Source organism: Mirounga leonina, unplaced genomic scaffold (genome assembly GCF_011800145.1).
Source record: "Mirounga leonina isolate KUSES-001 unplaced genomic scaffold, KU_Mleo_1.0 Mir_174, whole genome shotgun sequence".
Taxonomy (NCBI): Eukaryota; Metazoa; Chordata; class Mammalia; order Carnivora; family Phocidae; genus Mirounga; species Mirounga leonina.
The window spans coordinates 5,026,251-5,046,586 of record NW_023270451.1 but is presented as its reverse complement, the minus strand read 5'-3'; the positions used below and the strand labels follow the sequence as shown (position 1 = coordinate 5,046,586).

The 20,336-nt window shown below is 37.9% G+C and overlaps 1 protein-coding gene across 1 annotated transcript in view; it reads right to left on the bottom strand.

Moving 5' to 3' along the window:
* The window catches only part of RELN (reelin), a 523,500-nt gene that overhangs the window by 410,784 nt on the left and 92,380 nt on the right, over positions 1-20,336 (bottom strand). The gene's annotated exons all lie outside the window — the stretch shown is intronic.

Sequence of the window (20,336 nt, the reverse complement as noted above, 5' to 3'; positions counted from 1 at the left end):
TTCTGTATGGATCCTGTTACAAAGTAAATATTATTTATGTATTCTTATTGTTGCACACAGTGCATTCAGACCATGAGGCAGTACCTTCATTTAAAAGAGAAACTCAATAAACCAGACCATTTATTTTTCCCAGTTTGATAATAGTACCCCAAAATGTCAACCATTCAGAGAAAGATTAGTTCATTATACTGCCTTATTGAAAAAAAAATTACTCACACACAGGTTTGTTATGTGTCCTCTGGGCATGAAAATACGAAGTCATGGAAGATTCTATGCTACTTTTTATTTGGGAATATCTATCACGAGTCTTTTAAAATGTGCTGGATCAAAGTTGCTGAGCTTTCTATGCAACTATTGTACTTAAGTAAGAAAAGAATAAAAATTTAACTGGGAATATAAAAAAATATTTCCTAGAAGAAAAATGAACTGAAATAGCTAAGTTAATCTTTGGCTCAGAATTCTCACCTTTGAATATGCTACTTAAAAAACAAAATCTTTGTTGTTGCTCCTGATTTGGCATATTTTTCTCTGTGTCATCCTGAAATTTAATCTCCTCTTGACCACAGGAGGCTATAATGTTTAGTAACTATATACGTGGATACACTCTTGATTTCATTTTACAGAAGAGCAAGGGGGGACTATATCTCCCAGTTTTCTTTGTGTGATAAAACAATGTGTACCAATCACAAACTGCCTAATTCATATTCTAAACCAGAATAGACCCCAGGCAACGCTGTGAAGTCAGCCAAATTCGTCCACTGTGTCCTCCCACCTCCCTTTTCAATGCCTTTTTTCCTCCTGGCGCCAAGTGCCCTCCTGCTCTGTCCAAGTGCTCCACAAAATTCAAAGCACTATTTAAAAAAAATTTTTGGCCCTACCCAAAGGCACCCCTAAGGCCACCTCCATGCACAAGTGGGATGGTGCTCCATATGGACACAAATACAGAGAGTGCCTGAATTTTCATAATGAAATGCCATCTGCATCTCTGTAAACTAAAACACATGGATCTCATTTTAATCCATAATATGGGATATCAGGAATCAATTTGAAAATTTACCCTCAGACTGACCAAGCCAAATGCTTGGCTGAACCATCTGATATCCTAAGAAAGCTTCTCAAGACTATGTTAATATTTTCAGCCTTTCTAAACTCTACCTCTGTATTGAAATAAATTTAAAAGGCAAAATAATGTTTTCCTAACCTACCTCCTATAGAAATCAATGAAATGTATTCTATTAAATTTTATTTTATAGAAAACGTAAAACAAGAAAATCTATTTAAAGATTGTTTCTACATCATTTGAGAACATTAATCCACTAAAAAATTGTCCTTAGTTTAAGTATCTATGCCATAAATCCCTCCCAGAATTTACTGCTAGTCTGTTCATTTAGATCACCCTCCACTAACCACACAGGACTAGCTAACAATTATGTTTCCCTTTTTGCCTGGTATGCTACGGAACTCAGACTTAAATTTAAAATCTCCCACTATGATTTTGAGTTTGTCTATTTCTCCCTTAGTTCTTTCAGTTTTGCTTCATGAATTTTGAGATTCTATTAACTGGCACATATATAGTATATGTATTTAAGATCATTAGATATCTTACCAAATTGCACTTTTTATTCTCATTAAATGTTCCTCTTTTTCATTTGCAATAATCTTTGTCTTGATATTATGTCTCATATTACTATATCCACACCTGCTTTTTATATGTACTATTTGCATGGCATAACTTTTTCCATCCTTTTACTTGCAATCTGTTTTTATTTTTGTTTAAACTGCACCTCTTGTGACAGAATATATGTGGATCTTGATTTTTATGTCCAGTCTGACAATCTCTGCCTTTTAATTGGAATGTTTAATCTACTTATATTTAATATAATTATTCATATGGTTAGGTTTAAGTCTATCACTTTTTCATTTGTCCCTTCTGTGCCCAAAAGTTCAGGGGCAAGTAATAACCTTACAAATTCTGTGAAGTGTGGAATGTAAAGTTTAAAGGTGTGAAGAAGTTGGAAGTGTGAAGTGATACAATAAATAGGCATTTTTAAATCCCATATTTTAATATTATTGGTTTCTTTCTTTCTTTCTTTCTTTTTCTTTTAGGAAATTACAAGGAGAAAAAAATCCACTATATTTTATGTTCACTCACTTTCATACCATTTCCAGTGCTCTTCTTTACACTTTCTTTATTTTATGTAGATCAAGGCTTTCACCTACTATTATTCCCCCTTCACTGGAACAATGTCTTTTAGAATCTACTGTAGTGCCGATCTGATGATAATGAATTATTTCAGTTGACATTTATGTAAAAATACCTTTTTAAATTTTTATTCTGAGGATATCTATGCTAGATATAGAATTCTGGGCTGACAGTTTTGTTTTTCCTTTCTTTCCTCATCTTAATGATGGCATTCAAGCTTCCTGGCCGCCACTGTTTTTGACAAGAAACAAACAGTCACTCTTACTTACATGTAAAGTATCTTTTTTTGCTGGCTGCTTTAAAGGTTTGCTTTTGATCTTTGGTTTTTAGGTGTTTGACCAGTGGCTCTAGGTATGAATTTCTTTGTATTTAACATTGCTTAGGATTTTGTGAGCATCTTAAATCTCTCAATCAATGTTTTTCATTGAATTTGGAGAAATTTTGGCCATGATTTCTTCAAATATTTTTATGGTCAACTGTCACTCTCTTCTGGAAAACTTGTTATTCATATTTTAGACCACTGTCCCACAGGTGCCTGAAGTTTTTCTTTAAACATTGTGCTATTTGGACTGCAGATTGAATGATTTCTATTAATTTGTCTTCAAGTTCACTGAATGGGAATGGGAAGTAAGACTAGATTAGAGAGGAGGAGGATAGAAGAGCAAAACAACATTTTAGCCACCGCTACATCACTCTAATAATATCAATTCATCTTTGGAAGGGTGGGCAATTCTGGTGTTATAGTCTGGCTTATTTGTATATTTCAACATTTCTGTGTTGCAAACTAGGGTATTGATAAGAAGTTTTAAATACTACAGTCCATATTAGAAATAATGCATCCATTTTTACTATTAGAAATGAAATCAATGAGAAATGATAATTCAATCATTTATATTTATATTCTAACAATATATGAATAATACATAAACATATCTTTGAATAGAAATTTCAAATGTCTTAGAAAACCACATTTTGAAATACTAAGTATTAAATACAGGTTGGTACTATATTTAATACAGACTTAATGTGCTATTATTCCAAAAAAATGTTAAATATTAATTATATTCTAAGCAAACTTAGGATGCCTTGTTATAATTACCACATAGATATAAACCTGTGACTTCTCAAATCACCACAGCAAAGAAAATAAATATTAGACTTAGGAATTTTTTCCAAGCATAGTCTGGAAATGTCAAAGATTGCAACAGTTAAAACTCAAAACCCTGACTCTCTCCTTCATAATTGATGAATGGAAATCATCTTGGGAGCTTCTAAATGAAATTTCCTTGGAGTAAGGAGATTCTGAAGAGATTCAAGAGACTTAGGGCATAATTCATATTTTAAGTACATGTGAGAGGCAACCCCCAAGAGTCAATGCAACATCACATAAAAGCCACTTTCTAGCAAGTGTTCTTGCAGAAGCATTCCAAAGACAACATAACTACATGAATTCCCACAGTAACCAAGATGCTCTGTTGCAGGATAGCTATTTGTTTGATTATGTACTCCTAAGGGACTACTGATTCTAGTTTCTGTCTCTCACTTTCTTTAACAATTGGCCATTACTGATACTTTTTTAGGATTAACTTGTAAAGAAAGACTGAAAGAAAGGCATTTCATTAGAGATTCAATTAAGATGAAATGTCAGAATATAGCTTTTTTATCCACCCCCCCCCCAATATGTTTGTTTCATCCTCTAAATACATGTATCTGTGGAAGGTTGTATGCAAGGGCAACCTCTTGAAGGATAAAGATGTGGAGTATTAACTTTTGGATTTACTGTATTCTGAACACAAAGAATGTAAATGACTATTTTTCTTAATCACAGTTACCTCCTTCCCCTCCAAAAGTATTTATTTGATTATAAGCTTTTATTCATGCTTAAGTGGATACTGAAGTACAAAATATTATCAAATATAAGTTAATACTATTACTAAGCTTTCATTGCTTTTGTACCTTCTATTGACATTAGTAATACTTTATAATTACACTGAGCATTAACAGGATAAAGCCTGATGCATGGTTGATTTTATTTTTACTGTGGGAACTAATCTCTATCTAAAAAATGTAACAATGTGTGCTGTTTGAAGAAATATACCATGTAACACTTACTGTTATCTGGGAAAAAAAATCTGATTCAAAATATGAAAAAAATGATCAAATCACACTAAAACTAAAATTTTAATTTTAATCTCCTCAGTTACAAAACAATATTTCAAGCTTTAAAATAGAAACAAAAAATTAGTGACTTTTACTTATTGTTTTACTACTTGAAAGATTCCTAGACATAGAAAGTCTAACTCAAGTCAACCATACCTCTATACTGCTATAACATACAGACACTCTTCAGGCTTTATAGTACTTGACTTCACCCCTTTGACCTGCTGACTTCCTCACCCCTTCTGGAAATGCTCTCTTCTTTGGCCTCCAGGATACCCATCCACTCAAGTATCTCCTATCTCTTAGCTGTCTTTTCTCAGGGTCTTTTGCAAATTCCTCCCTGCCCCTTCCATAAATATTAGTATACCTCAGAGTTTAATCCACTCCTCTCCTCTCTCTTTCTCCTCCTACGGTAATCTTATCCAATCTACCTATGGCTTTAATTGTCATCTATGGAAAATAGCTCGTTCCCAATTTATATCTCAAACCAAGACCTTCCCTGAGCTCCTTATTGTTGCATACTGACAGTTCCATTTGAACATCTCAACATGTCTGACTCAACTCATCATCCTTGATGTGTTCCCTGTCAGAATGAAGACAATCATCTTTTACTCAGGTCAGAAATCTGAGTGTTATCTCTGACCCATCACTCTCCCTCAACTCCAACTTCCAAACCTATAGATTCTCTTTCTCTAATTTCTCTTAAATAAATGCACTTTTCTCCATGTCCTCCATCATCACATTTGCTTACGCCCATCACTTCTTCCCTGGAATTCTACCAGAAGTGTCCTTCTTCCATTCCTGCCATTAACTAACCAATTCTCCATATTCTGTGCCCAGAGATCTTTCTAAAATGCAAATTGGTCATATGACTTCCCTGCTGAAATATCCTTAAGTCTAGACTCCCTAGTATGGCCCATAAGCTCTTTTGGGCTCCAGCATTCTTCTCGGGATCCCATTCTCCATCTCCATCTCCATCTCCTCTCAAATTTCTTCCAGTTCTTCAAAAATGCCATGTTCTCTCCTGCCTGACACATGCTGGTCCTGCTTTTTGGAATATCCTTCTCTTTCCTGACTCTTAAATTTCACACACACACACACACACAATTAAGCATCTTCATGTTTTAGCTAAGAAGAAACTCTGTCCCTCTTATGTTCCCTTAGCATTTGCACTTACCCTGATCTTCACAGCAATGGCACAGCCAGTTTGCCCTCAGACTAGGACTCTGACTTCTTCAGCATTGTATCTCTAGTGTCTACTTTGATAAATAGTTATCAAATTATTGAATACTTATCAATTGTAGGTATTTGTCCTCTTCTTGTCCCAACTTTCAAGTACACACATCTCAGAGCTCCTGAGAAATGACCCACCCAATAATGTAACAGAGGAGTTTCTGCCTACACTGAAAACAAGTGTAGGTGGAGATCACTAGAAACTCCCACCTAGAGTCTGCTAGGCTACCTAGAGGTGGGTGAATGGGGCTCCTCCAACTTCAAGGTCTGACATATTAAAGGCAATCCCAGATGAAATTTCCTACTTCAAAAAATTTTAGCTCTAATTTATGCATCTAAATTGCACAATCATTTGTGCCTAGGGTGGGGATGGAATATTACAACACTAGAATTCAGTAAAGAAGTAATACTGAATTTATTTCCCTGTCCTCAGGTAAGGTAGATTCACAAAGCCCTTCTAAAAATATCCAAATGTTTGTCTCCAACAGAATATATGCTTCCAACTACAGATCAACACCAGGTTGATTTCTATTCTTAACTATTTCCCTACAGATGGGCAGATGATCAGGGTTTGGCTTTACTCTTGCTCAATTTTCAAACACTAAACTTGGGGTCAAGTCATAACTCTGGTTTTTATTACAAATTGAACCTCAGGCTGAGACCCTAATGCTCAGTAAGGCAAAGGATAATGGATATGTCTGAACTCTCTTGAATTTCAAGCATCTAGAAAATATTGTCAACCACATTCTCTTCAGACATGGAAAGGAGTATGGCTTTATGGCTGAGCTCCAGAGTTAGACCCAGATTCTATTCTCAGCTAATTTCCTATACAACTTCGGGCAAGTTAGTCAAACTCTCCTAGCTTTCGTTTCCACACAGATTCTTTCTTTGCCAAAGCATTTAAAATACAGTAATTGAGCTAATACATGCAAAAGACTTAACACAATGTCTGACACAAATAGGTATTAGCTACCTTTAATAATATCCGTACCATTCCTTCCTCTTCTGTTTTACAGATCAGGCAGAGATAACTGCAGTTAGCAAGGAGCAGGGAGGGGAAAATATGTCTTGGTTTTTCACGTTCTGATGTTTGCATTAAGTGCCATAGGATTGCCCACCATAGTGAGGGACCCAAACCATACTTCCATATTCCATTAGAAGGATGATGTACCATACGCAAAACTCTAATGCCAAAACATTTGTTTCATTTTGACTCAAAGGGCAGAGAATGACCTGCCAAAACACCAAATCAATGCTTCCTGCAACACGTGAATTTCTCTGACAGGTGTCTGCATTCCAAACACTGACAAGGCCAGCAGTAGCTAGAACAGATGGCCCAGTTGGCAACATACGCATTATTATCATTTTGCAGTTTCTCACAGGTGCTAGGAGTAGGTGGGATAATTCAGTGTTTTCTCATGTTTTGATAACCTTTACTGCTGTCTTTTCCATGGGCCAGTTCTGTTTTGGACATATATCTAATTTTTAATATTTGACAAGTGAAGTCACTGATAGGAAAAATAAAAACGCTTTTCTAAAAACTGATCTTCCACACATATAATCATACAGCTGGCTCCTTCCCAGACATCAAAATTTCCTTTCCCTTGAGCCATTTTTCCCACCTATGTATCATGGCAATGTTTATCAAAATATCACAAAAAAACTGCTTATAACCATTCTCCACAAGCCGGGGTTTGGTACTATAGTGTATTTAAATAATACATTCATCCTTTTCTGAGATGAAAAACTACATTCCTTCCCAATAGTAGCCAAGGCTGAGCCCACTTGTTCTTCATCTGCGTTACTTCTAGACTATAAACAGATGGCTGATTGAAGAAGCAGGCAATTTTAACATCCACCATCACAAGCAGAAAGGTGGCATAGCACATCCAAGTAGAAAAGCTTACACATCCTAGGTGTAATTTATAAGTAATTTTTATTTAGAACATGAAAAAATATTTAAAACACAGGTTAGAACTTGTACATGTAAATACTTCACATTTTTTAAAGCTCTTTTTAGCTATTCTTTTATATTTAGCTCAGTTGTGATGCAGATCATGAATCATTATCATTATAAAGCTACTCTTCCAAGTGTAAGAAAATTACTCTTCCAAGTGTAAGAAAATTAAGGCACCAATAATTACAGGCTGCATACATACAATGTCCACTTCAAAATTCAGTGGACAGGATGGCACACCTCCCTTGCCATCATCATCATTATCATCATCTTTGTTATCATCAACAGCATTGCATATAGTAGCTAGGAGCATAATGGTCAAGAGCATGAGCTCTAGAAAGTGAGATCTAGTTCAAATCCTTGCTCCTTCTCTTCTTAGCTGTATGACCTAGAACAAGTGGCTTAATTTCTCTGAGCTTCCGTGTCTTCATCCAGGGACATAATAAACACTCAATAAATGCATTTTGCTTGTTATTTACCAGTTAATTTTTACAGTATGCCAAGGCCTCTCCTATCTTAAACAAATGAACAAATTCTCTCCATCCCCATCTCCCTCTAGCTACTGTTCTTTGTCCTTTCATTTCCTTACTTCTTGCTAAGTGTTCAATCCATTGTAATTTAGCTATAGTTTTAGTAAGGCCACCAAGCAGCATTTCTCATTGCTAAATCTAACCAATACTTCTCATTTCTCATCTACCTTGACCTCTCCAGAGCATGTGATCCTGTTGATCATGTTGTCCGTAATACCCTCTCCTCCTTTGACTTCTGTGATAACCCTGTCTCTTAGCTTTGTTTCCTGCTTCCACCTATAAACTCCTCCTCCTCAATAGAGTCTTAACTATTGCCATCATCAACATTCCCTGCTTTACTCTTTTTGGTTCAACAAACATGACCCTTTGTGATCTATCCCTGCTTAATTCTGTAGCCTTAGTTCCTACAATTATCCACATACTCTTTTTTCTGCCTCCTTTCTCTGGATCCTTCACACACTGACCTAAATGAAGTTCCCTAAATTCATGATATTGTATACTGTTTCTCAGTCTTGCATATATCATTTCTTGTTTTTCTTTCATTTCTTCTTCTTTTTAATGTTCTTTCTCCTTCCCTTTGTTCATTTTTGTCCTTCAAAACTCAGCTTAAGCATGACCTCATTTTCCAGCCATCCTAGCTAAGGCACCGTATTTCTGAATGAAAAAGTCATCTTTGATATTCCATCCTCAGGAGATATTTCATGGAATAGAGACAAATTTCCCCACAAAGCCCTACCCAAATTACAGAATCATGAACAAAGAGATGATTGTTATTGTTTTAAGCAACTAAATTTCGGGTGGTTTGTTAGGCAGCAATAGTTATACAAAACACACCCAACCTACTAGATTATAAGCTTCTCAGAGGCAAAATCATGTTGAATATTGTGTTCAAACCAAAGCATCCATGAATGAATGAATGAATCAATCAATCAACTAACCAACCAACCAATCAGCTAACCAATCAGCATTCCCTGGTTCATAAAGCTCCCATGAATGAATGAATAAATCAATCAACCAATTAATCAATCAATCACCCAACCAGCTAACCAATCAGCCTCAGCCAATCAATCAAAATTCCCTAAATTTAGTATTTTCCCCTTGTTTTAATTAAATGTTTCTTTGAACCAAAGAACAAGGCAAGCAACAAACTGAGGGAAAGAGAGAGATAAATGAAAAAACTAATGCTACTTAAATCCATGCCCATGGAGGGACCTTCCAATCTAAAGCTCTAGCTCCCATCTGCTTCTATGGCCACAATCGCACTTCCTCTAGTTCCTACTACATATATTCGCTCAAGTGTGTCCACCTCTGTTACCTCAAACTGAACTTTTACAAATCCTCCAAACCAGGGCCCTATTTGATCATTCTAGTTATATTACAACCATTGTTCATTCTCTAAATCCCAGAGTTACCTTTGACTCCTCCCTTCATCTCCTCAATATATCCAGTCTTTAGTTCCTACCTATTTAGTTTGGCCACTTTTTTTTTCTTTTTAATTCATCAATTCCTTTAAATCCTTCTATCTCTAGCTTAGTTCAGATTCTCATCATCCCACCCCAGGATTACCGTAATAGATTTCTAAATATTTTATACTTTTTAAATGTCCTACCATTATATGTACTGAGAGCCTTACAGTTGCATTTCCAAGTCACAGGTGTGTCCAACCTGAAGCTCTTTTATAAATTAAACATTGAATGTCCAGGTAAGGGTGCCTGGGTGGCTCAGCAGTTACGCACCTGCCTTTGGCTCAGCTCATGATCCTAGGGTCCTGGGACTGAGTTGCACATTGGGCTCCCTGCTCAGCAGGGAGTCTGCTTCTCCCTCTCTCTGCCCTCCCCGTTTGTTCTCTCTCTTTCTCTCTCTCTCTCTTTTTCTGTCAAATAAATAAATAAAATCTCAAAAAAAAAGAAAGTCCATGTAATTAGGTTACTGTTTTTAAAAAATGGTGATTATTTTAATAACCATTATGCTCTTCCAAAAAGAAGTTATATTTGTGAGGGTGAAAGTAAATAGATCTTAAAAATAATTTCTGTGAATTGGATACATATTGGAGCCTATTATTTAATGAGTTTTTGCCATGAGCAGTGCCATAAGAATAGGTGATAGATGATGTCTGCAGTGAGGAAGCAATTAAACTTGTTTTTGTTAGTCTTAAAACCAAAATGAAATAAATAGGCAAAAGGAAAGAAAAAAAAAAAACCCAAGTTGGAATGCCATCTCTTTGGTATTCATGAGTCCAACCTCTGTTAATAGGATAGGGAATTCATTATCCGTATCAAGAGGAAATGGACAAACATTTTATGCCTGATAAGATTTTTTTCTTTATGCATAAAGTCTTTAAAAGATATCCAGCTGAAAGACATTTTTCAACATGGGAAGTTTGGAGAAGGGATTTATCCATATGTTAAAATCTACCAAAGCTATTTCCTGAGTCTGTACTAACAGAAGCTAACCCCAATTAGCCTTTTTCAATCAAGGGATTATCTTTCACGTACAAAGTAATGCACATCTTGATTTTAAGCTATGGTGAATTGTTTTGTGGGAACATAAAAGTCATTTTGATATTCACAACAGAAAACTAATTCTAATTAAGTAAATCCTATAATATTATAATCTTATCTAGGAAACAGCTATGAGATAAGGATAGCTGTTTATGAACTAACAACTGTGATAACAATTAAGGTCATTTAAACTTATCACTCCCTAATGTAACGTCATTATTTTTACGTCATTGTAAGGACATGTCTCATCACCAATGATAATTCTATACCCACAATGTATCTATCTTCATATTAGATGTTACAGAGTTTATACTATCAGCTGCCACCTTGAACTCATTTGCTAGCAATCTAGTGGAGATACAAAGTGGACAAGGAGAAATTAAGAGCAGGAAGAAATAAATACATGTAGCAAGATAATACAAATAAAGACAAGACAATGAAAAGACAATATGAAGACCAGTACAAGATGATTTTCCTGCTTCATACAAGTGCTATTTCTATCCAGATTACTATCAAGGGTCTTTATTAATCAACAGAATGGTTACTCCAAAACCTCTGCTTGTTCCCATCTCTGGGTCCCAGTAAATTATTTAATTGCCAAAAACAAAGCATGTCAGTCATGATATAAGGTAGCTGTTAAAGAGCTGAAACAGAGGTTGGTGGAATTAAGAATTCATTTGGAGTTGGAACTTCAATATTTGACACCCCAGACAACTTCACCATATTGGTACTGGATGATTAACAGTTACACAGAAGTAAGGGTTAGCTGAATACCCTATGAGGGGTGGATGTAGGTGAACAGAAGAAAGCTGCCTCACCACTGTACCTGAAACAATGCAGAATGGAAGAGTCTGTTCCTCATACAGTTATAAGAAAAACCAAAGGTGAGTTGCAGGAGAGAAGGACACTTGCATTCATGGGAGGACACTAACTCAAATACTGGCAACTAAAAGGGAAATTATATAGAGGGGAGCCAAACTGCTAACTGACTGTGGCAGTTGGGATGGGAGGAAGGGAAGTAGAAGTAAAAAAAGGATATTGTATGAGTAAGAGGTTTCTGTGGTCAGACATGAGATCAACATAGTCTAGACAAGAAAAAAATTCACAGAATGTCATATAGAGAGGAGGGACTCTGTCTTTGCTCTAATTAAAGTGTTTTGGTGTAGACATGGGAATCCCTGGTGGAAAAAGAGATGGATGGTTCAATTTAATCAAACAGCACCAGGACTGAGAAACATCTTCTGTTTCCTTACCTTTGCCTTTGACATTCTCAGAAGAGTTTTAGGAAGAATATGTTCATCCTCATCTTACACACAGACAGAAAATGGCAAAATAACTAGGGTTGAACTAGCCCAGAGGGTTCTGGAGAAAACTCTCAGTGGCATGGATTAACTTGGCATCTTTTGCTCCAGAAGCTAGTGGAAAAACATTAACTAGCCTGGACCTCCAGTGTTTTCATCGCTTTATCCTGCCCTATAAAGGTTCTCTGCAGCTTCCAATATCCTAAACATAACGAGAGTTCTAAATTCACCTTCTGGTCTGTCCCAAAATCTCATACAAATCTTCCTTCCCCTAAATAAAATGCCCAGGTCTCCCAAACTGACATATGGATCTGAGGTCTACTGTATCAGCTCATCTAAGAAAAACATATAACCTGGGAACCTGCAATCAAATGTGTTTATGGAGTGAAAGTACAGTGATACCCAGGGAAGAATCACAAGAAACTGCTGTTGCTCTCCCTACCTCACCTGGGATCTTCAGCGTCTCCTCCCACAGATGCGGCTTGGGCCTCTGAGATGGGCCGCTGAAAGCCACAAGGATCCCAAAAGCTGAAGCAGAAACTACTTTCCTGTTTACATTTCCTTGATGTCAGTACATTGGTAATATTTGGCAGTGCCTAATCCCAACTAAATTTAACAACTTTTCTAACAACCAATTACTTAACATCATGCTAAATAGATGGCCTCTAAATCCTTTCATCCATTGATGGAAATTTAGGTTGTTTCCATAACTCTGCTATTGTGAATAATGCTACAATGAACATGGGCGTGCAGATATCCCCTTGAGATTCAAATTTCAATTCCTTTGGATATCTACCCAGAAGCGGGATTGCTGGATAAAATAGTAACTCTATTTTTAATTTTTTGAAGGACTTCCATACTGTCTTCCACCAACAATTTACCCTCCCACCAACAGTGCATGACTCCACATCCTCACCAACACTTGTTGTCCTTTATTTTTTTCATAATAGCCACCCTAACAGGTGAGAAATGATATCTCATCATGGTTCTGATTTGGGTTTCTCTGATGATGTGTAATGATGAGCACTTTTTCATAACATTAATATTATTCATTCTTTTTTTTTTTAAAGATTTTTTATTTTTTATTTGACAGAGAGAGAGAGAGAGCACAAGTAGGCAGAGTGGCAGGCAGAGGGAGAGGGAGAAGCAGGCTCCCTGCTCAGCAGGGAGCCCGATGCTGGGCTCAATCCCAGGACCCTGGGACCATGACCTGAGCCGAAGGCAGACGCTTAACAACTGAGCCACCCAGGTGCCCCAATATTATTCATTCTTAAAAAAGAAAATCCTGTCATTTATGAGAACATGGATGGATTGGGAGGGCATTACGTGAAGTGAAATAAGCCAGACACAGAAAAACAAATACTGCATGACGTCACCTACCTGTGGATTCTAAAATAGCCAAACACATAGAGGCAGAGAGTAGAATGGTGGTTGCCATGGCTGGGGGAGGGGGAAATGGTGAAGTGTTGGTCAAAGGCCACGAAGTTTCAGTTATGCAAAATAAATAAGTTCTAGAGATCTAATGTAATAAGAAGATACTCTGGCAGAGCCTCTGCTAGCCTATTTTTGGCCTCCATAGAAAGTGGAAAGATACTCCCTCTGGATGGTTGAAGCCCTATGGCCCCACAGCTTGGTAATCCATGGGTGTTTTCTCTTGGAAGACACAGTTCTGCACCAAAGCACAAGTTAGCAAGCACATCAGATTTCAGCCCCACTTGCCAGGAGGCTTTTTGTAGAGCTCAAATGCACGGTCATTCACAGCAGTTCTGTTCCCCAGTTTCCAGCCACTTGTCCTATGTCTTTGGATGACTGTTACTGACCCACCCTTATCGCTCTGGCTTTCTGGTTCCCAGATCCTGGAGTGCCTTGACATTCTCACTTGGCCTGCTGGCCACTGACCCGCAAGCCATGACCTCAACATACCAAGAACTCATGAGTTACAGCTCCTTGTTCTGATCCCCTGTCATCCAGCCCTGATTTATGACAAGAGAAAAAATGCAGAGGCCAAAACAGCCAATTCTACAGGCTTATATTTATCCCAAGGAATAGCGTCAGGAGAGAAGAAGCAGTTTATACCATCTTTTAACCAATCTAAATACTAAGATCCCACATTTCTCTCAAAGGTGACAAGTCTATACTTCACGTCATGTAAGTAAAACACTCTTGCTTTTCTGATTATCACACCTTCAGGAGGCTATTAACTTTGCTGGCAGCTCTTGAGCTACATGGAAATGTTGGTAGCAGGAAGGCAGCCGATTCCACCCACTGAGAGCACTAAAAACAGAGGACTGAGGGTCATTACCTTTATTTCTCTTCTGAGAACACTACCAAGAATTTAATGCATAACCTAGGAGCTAAAGTGCACAACTCATGGAACGTGTGAAAAGCCACATAAAATTTTTTTCTTCTGAGAGTCAAGAGGGGTTTAGAGAGGAAAGGCCTGGCTATGAAAGGAGACTTCTCACTTTTCTCACTCTGCAGTCACTGTCGATAGGACCAGGCTTATAGGGAGCCAGATCTCCTCCAGAAGATATTACGTCCTTCTAGTAGTTATATTATTATTTCCACATGACAGAGACAGACTAAGAGAGAAAGAGAGAGGCAGACAGAGGGAAGCAGGTAGGCAGAGACACTAAAACTACAAACGGGAATGACATTGTAAAGTCTGGTAAAGACTCAGTCAAATGGTAAGGTTTCTGCAGTTAACTACAAAGACTCAAATACATCCCTGTTAGAGAGGACTAAGACACTATTAAGACACACACTCCAAAATCCTTGTCTAATGACCTGAAATAAGAAACATTTTCCCAGCCTCCTCCAAATAGGTAGCACAACACAAGAGTCTATGCCAGCTAAAAATGTGAGCTTTCCAACACTGATTTAGCTGGCATGCTTAGCGTGAACTTCTCTAAGATCTGACCAACTAGTTACCACCAATTCAATTCTTTTTGCAATTCAATGACCTTTTTGTTAACACACTCCTCAATTCTCTTATGTTCCCTGGACTTCACTCCAGTCCTTCCTCTGGCATATTTGGCAATAGTTTTCCCATGCTGCTGGTCACTGTGCTTCTGGTTTGCTCTCTCCATGTCTTTTATGTACTGCACCTGTACCCCTGTCTTGGGTCTTCCTAGGCACAAAGGGGGTAGCATACAGACATTTTTTAAAGGGTTTTCTTACTAGTTAAGCAAGACCCTCATTTCACCTCATTGCATCTCTAGGGCAATGTGTCTACCAAACTGTAGAAGACCTCTTTGATTCACACTGTGAGACCCTATGATAAGGGGGACCAAGGCCCTTTTGGTATTTGAGCCATCAAGCACGCTGAATATTTAAGCCTTAGAGAAAATGGTATGATCTTTGAGTTCCATTCTCTCTCTGAATCAAAAGGAAGGTAGTAGCAATTGAAAGGAGAATTCCATCAAAGTCTTTATTTGCCTGAGAAGAAATTAACAACTGATCTAACTGGGCCATCCTTCATTTGTGTCTGAAAAGTCTTCCTTGGCCGCCCTGCCTAAGCTAGAATAAAAAATGTTCTTACATCTTAAAAACAACAGTGTTCAGTTTAGACACTTCAAGGCTTATATTAATGGGATTACATGCATGACACTGGTTTATAAATTGCAGCATAGCACACAAATATGCTGATTAGGATGGTGAGTCTCATCTCATTGTGCTACATTGGTAATTAACATCACCATGAGGCAGGCAGCGTATGTCAATGGCCAATGACTCTGCATCAGGTTGGTGGTCTTCCCTTCAGTACCACGCCTGCCATAATTGTGAGTGTGCTCAATGCCTATATGGATGGCCACACTTAGAGCCTTTCCTCCCAGCTCTATGAGAAACTCAACACCAAATACCTTCTTTTCCGCTCCACTTCAGCAATACTTCAAATGACACGCTAGACCTTTTGCTGGAATTGTTGCACTTCTGAAGGATTAGCTCCCCATATCCCAAATCTGACCAAGAACCCCTTTTCTTCCAGTCCTTAGTACCTGACTCCCACCTATGTATTCATTATTCATTTATTCTGCAAATATCTACTGCCTTTACAACCTCACTGAGCCCTCCGATTCCTTTACTTCTCTCATCAATCCCCATTCCTAGGGCCCTCCAGGCCTTCATTCCTTTCCCAACCAGGTCAGACCCATTGCACATCACATCATCTGCACCCTGGACACTCTCTTGCCAACACCCTAGATTCCCTTGCTTCAGCCCAGGGGAATAGAATAAAAAGAGAACGGAAGAATACAGTGTGCTGGGACAAAGGTGAGAGAAAGAATGTATCAGAGGCAGCTCACTGTGCACAGAAAGTCATGCTCCCCTTGGCACAGAACAGAATTATTGCTGGTAGGCAGCTGCACCACTAGAACTATATTTTCCAGCGTGCAACTGCCCCACCCCAATGTAGCCAGACTAAGCCATATGACTAGTTTTCACTCACCGAATGTGATTGGAAGTAATCTATCTTTTCTAAGTCAAGACTGTTAAAAAGTAGTTATACCTTCTTTTTTTTTTTTTTTTTTAAGATTTTATTTATTTATTTGACAGAGAGAGACACAGCGAGAGAAGGAACACAAGCAGGGGGAGTGGGAGAGGGAGAAGCAGGCTCCCCGCAGAGCAGGGAGCCCGATGCGGGGCTCGATCCCAGGACCCTGGGATCACGACCTGAGCCCAAGGCAGACGCTTAACAACTGAGCCATCCAGGCGCCCCAGTTACACCTCTTTACTCTGTTTTCTCTCTTCAATCAGCTGGAAATTGATGCCCAAGTTCACCTAAGAAGCTTTGTGAAGACAGGAGAGCCTCCGTGCTGACCAGAAACACCCACGATAAGCTGATATACAAGTGAAGAAACAAATTCTAGTTTCAAGCCACTGAAATTTTGTAGGTATATATGACAGCACCTAGCAATTCGCCAGCAAATTTAAAGGGTGAGAGCAGAGACAAGAAAACAATCGTTGAGAGTATATGTTTTATGCTAGGTGGTTTTTTCTCTATGATCACTGCCAATTCCCACCAGAGCCATGTAAAGATATATCCATTTTGTAGATGTCTATTAGAGAATGTGGGTAACTTCTGATAAGGTCACAACCAATTCTGATCAGGTTTGCTTTGGAGTCTTTAGGAATTATGCAGTACCAATACATTTATGATACTTTGTACCTTAGAATTCATTTCATATTTCAAATATTTCAAAGAAAAATTATGAACAAGGAGCACAAAAGCTTATTCAATAATTTTAAATATACTTTAAAATGTGCTCTTTTAGTAAGTATACTTGTTACTTCAAAATATAATTTTAAAATGTGTTTTTTTTCCACATCACGACCAATCACCTGACAATGGCTCACAGTTTCAGTCTTTCACCTAGGGCTGCCATTTCTCTGCATACCTCTTGATGCATCTTCATAAGTCTGCTCTGCTCCTGACATGCTGTAAACATGGGCCACACTCTCCCTGATTTTGTACACTAAATACTATCACTCTGCATAATCCAAGGAGCAAATGCTGCTTACATAATGAATGAAGGAATGAGGGGACAAGAGTAGAAAGTGCGCTGAGTCCAACAAAAAAAGCATAGTGCAGAGAGATGAGAAAAAGTGGGGGTAGGGACAATGGAGAAGAGAAATATAGGATTAAAGGAAGCATGAAAGGAATAAAGAATTGAAAGAAATGAGCAACCACCCAGAAGTAGGAAAGAAAATAAGTAAAAGCACTAATGGGGAACTAAAAGGAAACCATCAACGAAATTAAAAGGCAATCTCCTGACTGGGAGAAAATATTTGCAAATCATGTATCTGATAAGGAGTTAATATCTAAAATATATAAAGAATTCATACAATTCAATAAGAGCAACAACAAACTCTGATTTAAAAATGTGCAGAGGATCCGAGTAGACAGTTTCTCAAGGAAGACATTTAGATGGTCAATGAGTACGTGAAAAGATGCTCAACATCAATAATCATCTGGGAAATGTAAATCAAAGCTACAATGAGATATCACTTCACACCTGTCAGAATGGCTAGTGTCAAAAAGACAAGAAATAATTAAGTGTTGGCAGGGATACGGAGTAAAGGGAACCCTCATGCACTGTTGGTAGGAATGTAAATTGGTGTAGCTACCATGGAAAATAGTACAAAGGTTCCTCAAAAAATTAAAAATAGAATGACCATCTGATCCAGCAATTCCACTTCTAGGTATTTATCTGAAGAAAACACTAATTTGAAAAGATATATACACCTCCATTTCATTGCAGCATTATTTACAATAACCAAGACACATAAATAGCCTAAGTGTCCATCAATGAATGAATGGATAAAGAAAATGTCACAAACACAAACACACACACACACACGCACACACACAGGAATCTCATTCAGCCATAAAAAAGAAAAATCCGCCATTTGCAACAATATAGATGGATGGACCTTGAGGACATTATGCCAAGGGAAATAAGTCAGGGAAAGAAAAATACTGTATGATACGCATGGAACCTAAAAAGAAAGCAAAGGAACAAAAATCAAGCTTATAAATACAGAGAACAGATTGGTGGTTGCTGGAGGAGAGGAGGTTGGGGGGAGTGGGCAAAATGCGTGAAGGGAGTCCTAAGATACAAATTTCCAGTTATAAAAGACTCATGGGGCTGTAAGGTACAGCATGGTGACCACAGTTAATAATACCATATTGCACATTTGAAAGTTGCTAAGAGAATAAATCTTAAAAGTCCTCACCACAAGAAAAAAAAAATGTTGTAACTATGTATGCTGATGAACGCTAACTAAACTTTTTGTGGGGATTATTCTACAATATATACAAATATTAAACCATTATATGTTGTACAGCTCAAACTGATATGTGATGTGTCAACTACAACTCAAAATATTTTTTTTTAAAGATTTATTTATTCATTTGAGAGAGCGAGAATGAGAGAGAGTACATGAGAGTGGGGAGGGTCAGAGGGAGAAGCAGGCTCCTCGCCGAGCAGGGAGCCCGATGCGGGACTCGATCCCGGGACTCCAGGATCATGACCTGAGCCAAAGGCAGTTGCTTAACCAACTGAGCCACCCAGGCGCCCCAATTCAAAATATTTAAAAAGAAAAAAGAAATGAGCAACCACCAGAGGCAGAGAGAGAAAATAAGTAAAAGCATCAAAGAAAGACTAAAAAGAGGAATTTAAGAAAGAAGAGATAAAAGTAAAAAGAAGTGGGACAGGGCAGAAATGAGAGAACAGAGGAGAAAAGAAGAAGAAAAGTAAGGAGCACCCATAAAAGTCATCATGCCTCCCACAAGCCTTGTGTGATCCATCTAGCAGCTGCTAACCATCCTCCTCTCCCTCTCCTGTCTTCCTTCACAGCCCTGGCACTTTCTCTTCCCCAGGGATGGGTCTCCTGAGGAAACTCCAGGGGAATATCAACATATCCATCTATGAGACAGTCCTTTTTCCTACATAAAAAATGTATTAGTGCTTCCATTATACATAAAATTTGAATTTTTTTAAATTTCTGGGACCAAACATTTAGAACATTTTTAGCTTCAAGCACGTATTCTGTTTTTAAAAAAGTGATTTCAGCTCAACAAATCAGTGCAGCCCTTCAAGATTATAATTCACTTCGCTTTTTTTGCCCTAGCATAAAAATTAGGATCTCATTTAATAGTAAAATCACTAAGTCTTGCCAGCATAATACTGCCTTTTCTAGTACAGACTCATACTGTCATTCTGAAACTAGGACTGTTTTAGGAAACTCCTACTATGTCCATAGGAAATGACATAGTTCAGAATATACCTGCACTCAATCACTAATCTGTCAAAGAAATAAATAAAATCTTTATAAATAAATAAATAAATAAATAAATAAATAAATAAATAAAATGAGCTTTGAAGGGAGGCCAGAAGGATCTCTCTGTATCCTTCCAAAGGGCATCCTCTCCAAGTGTATGGGCAGATGACAAAAAGATGCTGCACAGGGAGAAAAGAAAGAAATTAAGGTTTCCCCTTTCTGCTCCCAAAAGTTGTGTTTGCAGCTGACTCCATGTGAGGATGGAGTATGAGGATGCCAGTACTCAGCTAGAGATGAGCCAGGCCCCCGGACACCCCTAGAAGGATGCAGAGCCCTCAAGTGGGGCCCATAAAGTTGGAACCTAGTGATGTGAGCATCCAGGCTAAGACTCTTCACTTTCCCTCGTGTTCATCTGTAGTTCTCATGGATAACCTCTTTGAGGGCTATTTTCACAAAGAAATAAAAGTTCTTAACACTTTCACACTGCATGAGAACAATTAGAGAAAAATAAAATGCACTGAAATATGGGTAATATAGTGGTTATTCACCAAGTCTTCAAATGTGTCCTATTCAAATTTGTGCACTAGCTGAATAACAAGTTATTACATGGTCTTGCTCTCTGAGGAGGCGTACTGGTCACTGAAACTACAAATAAATCTTACATGCCAA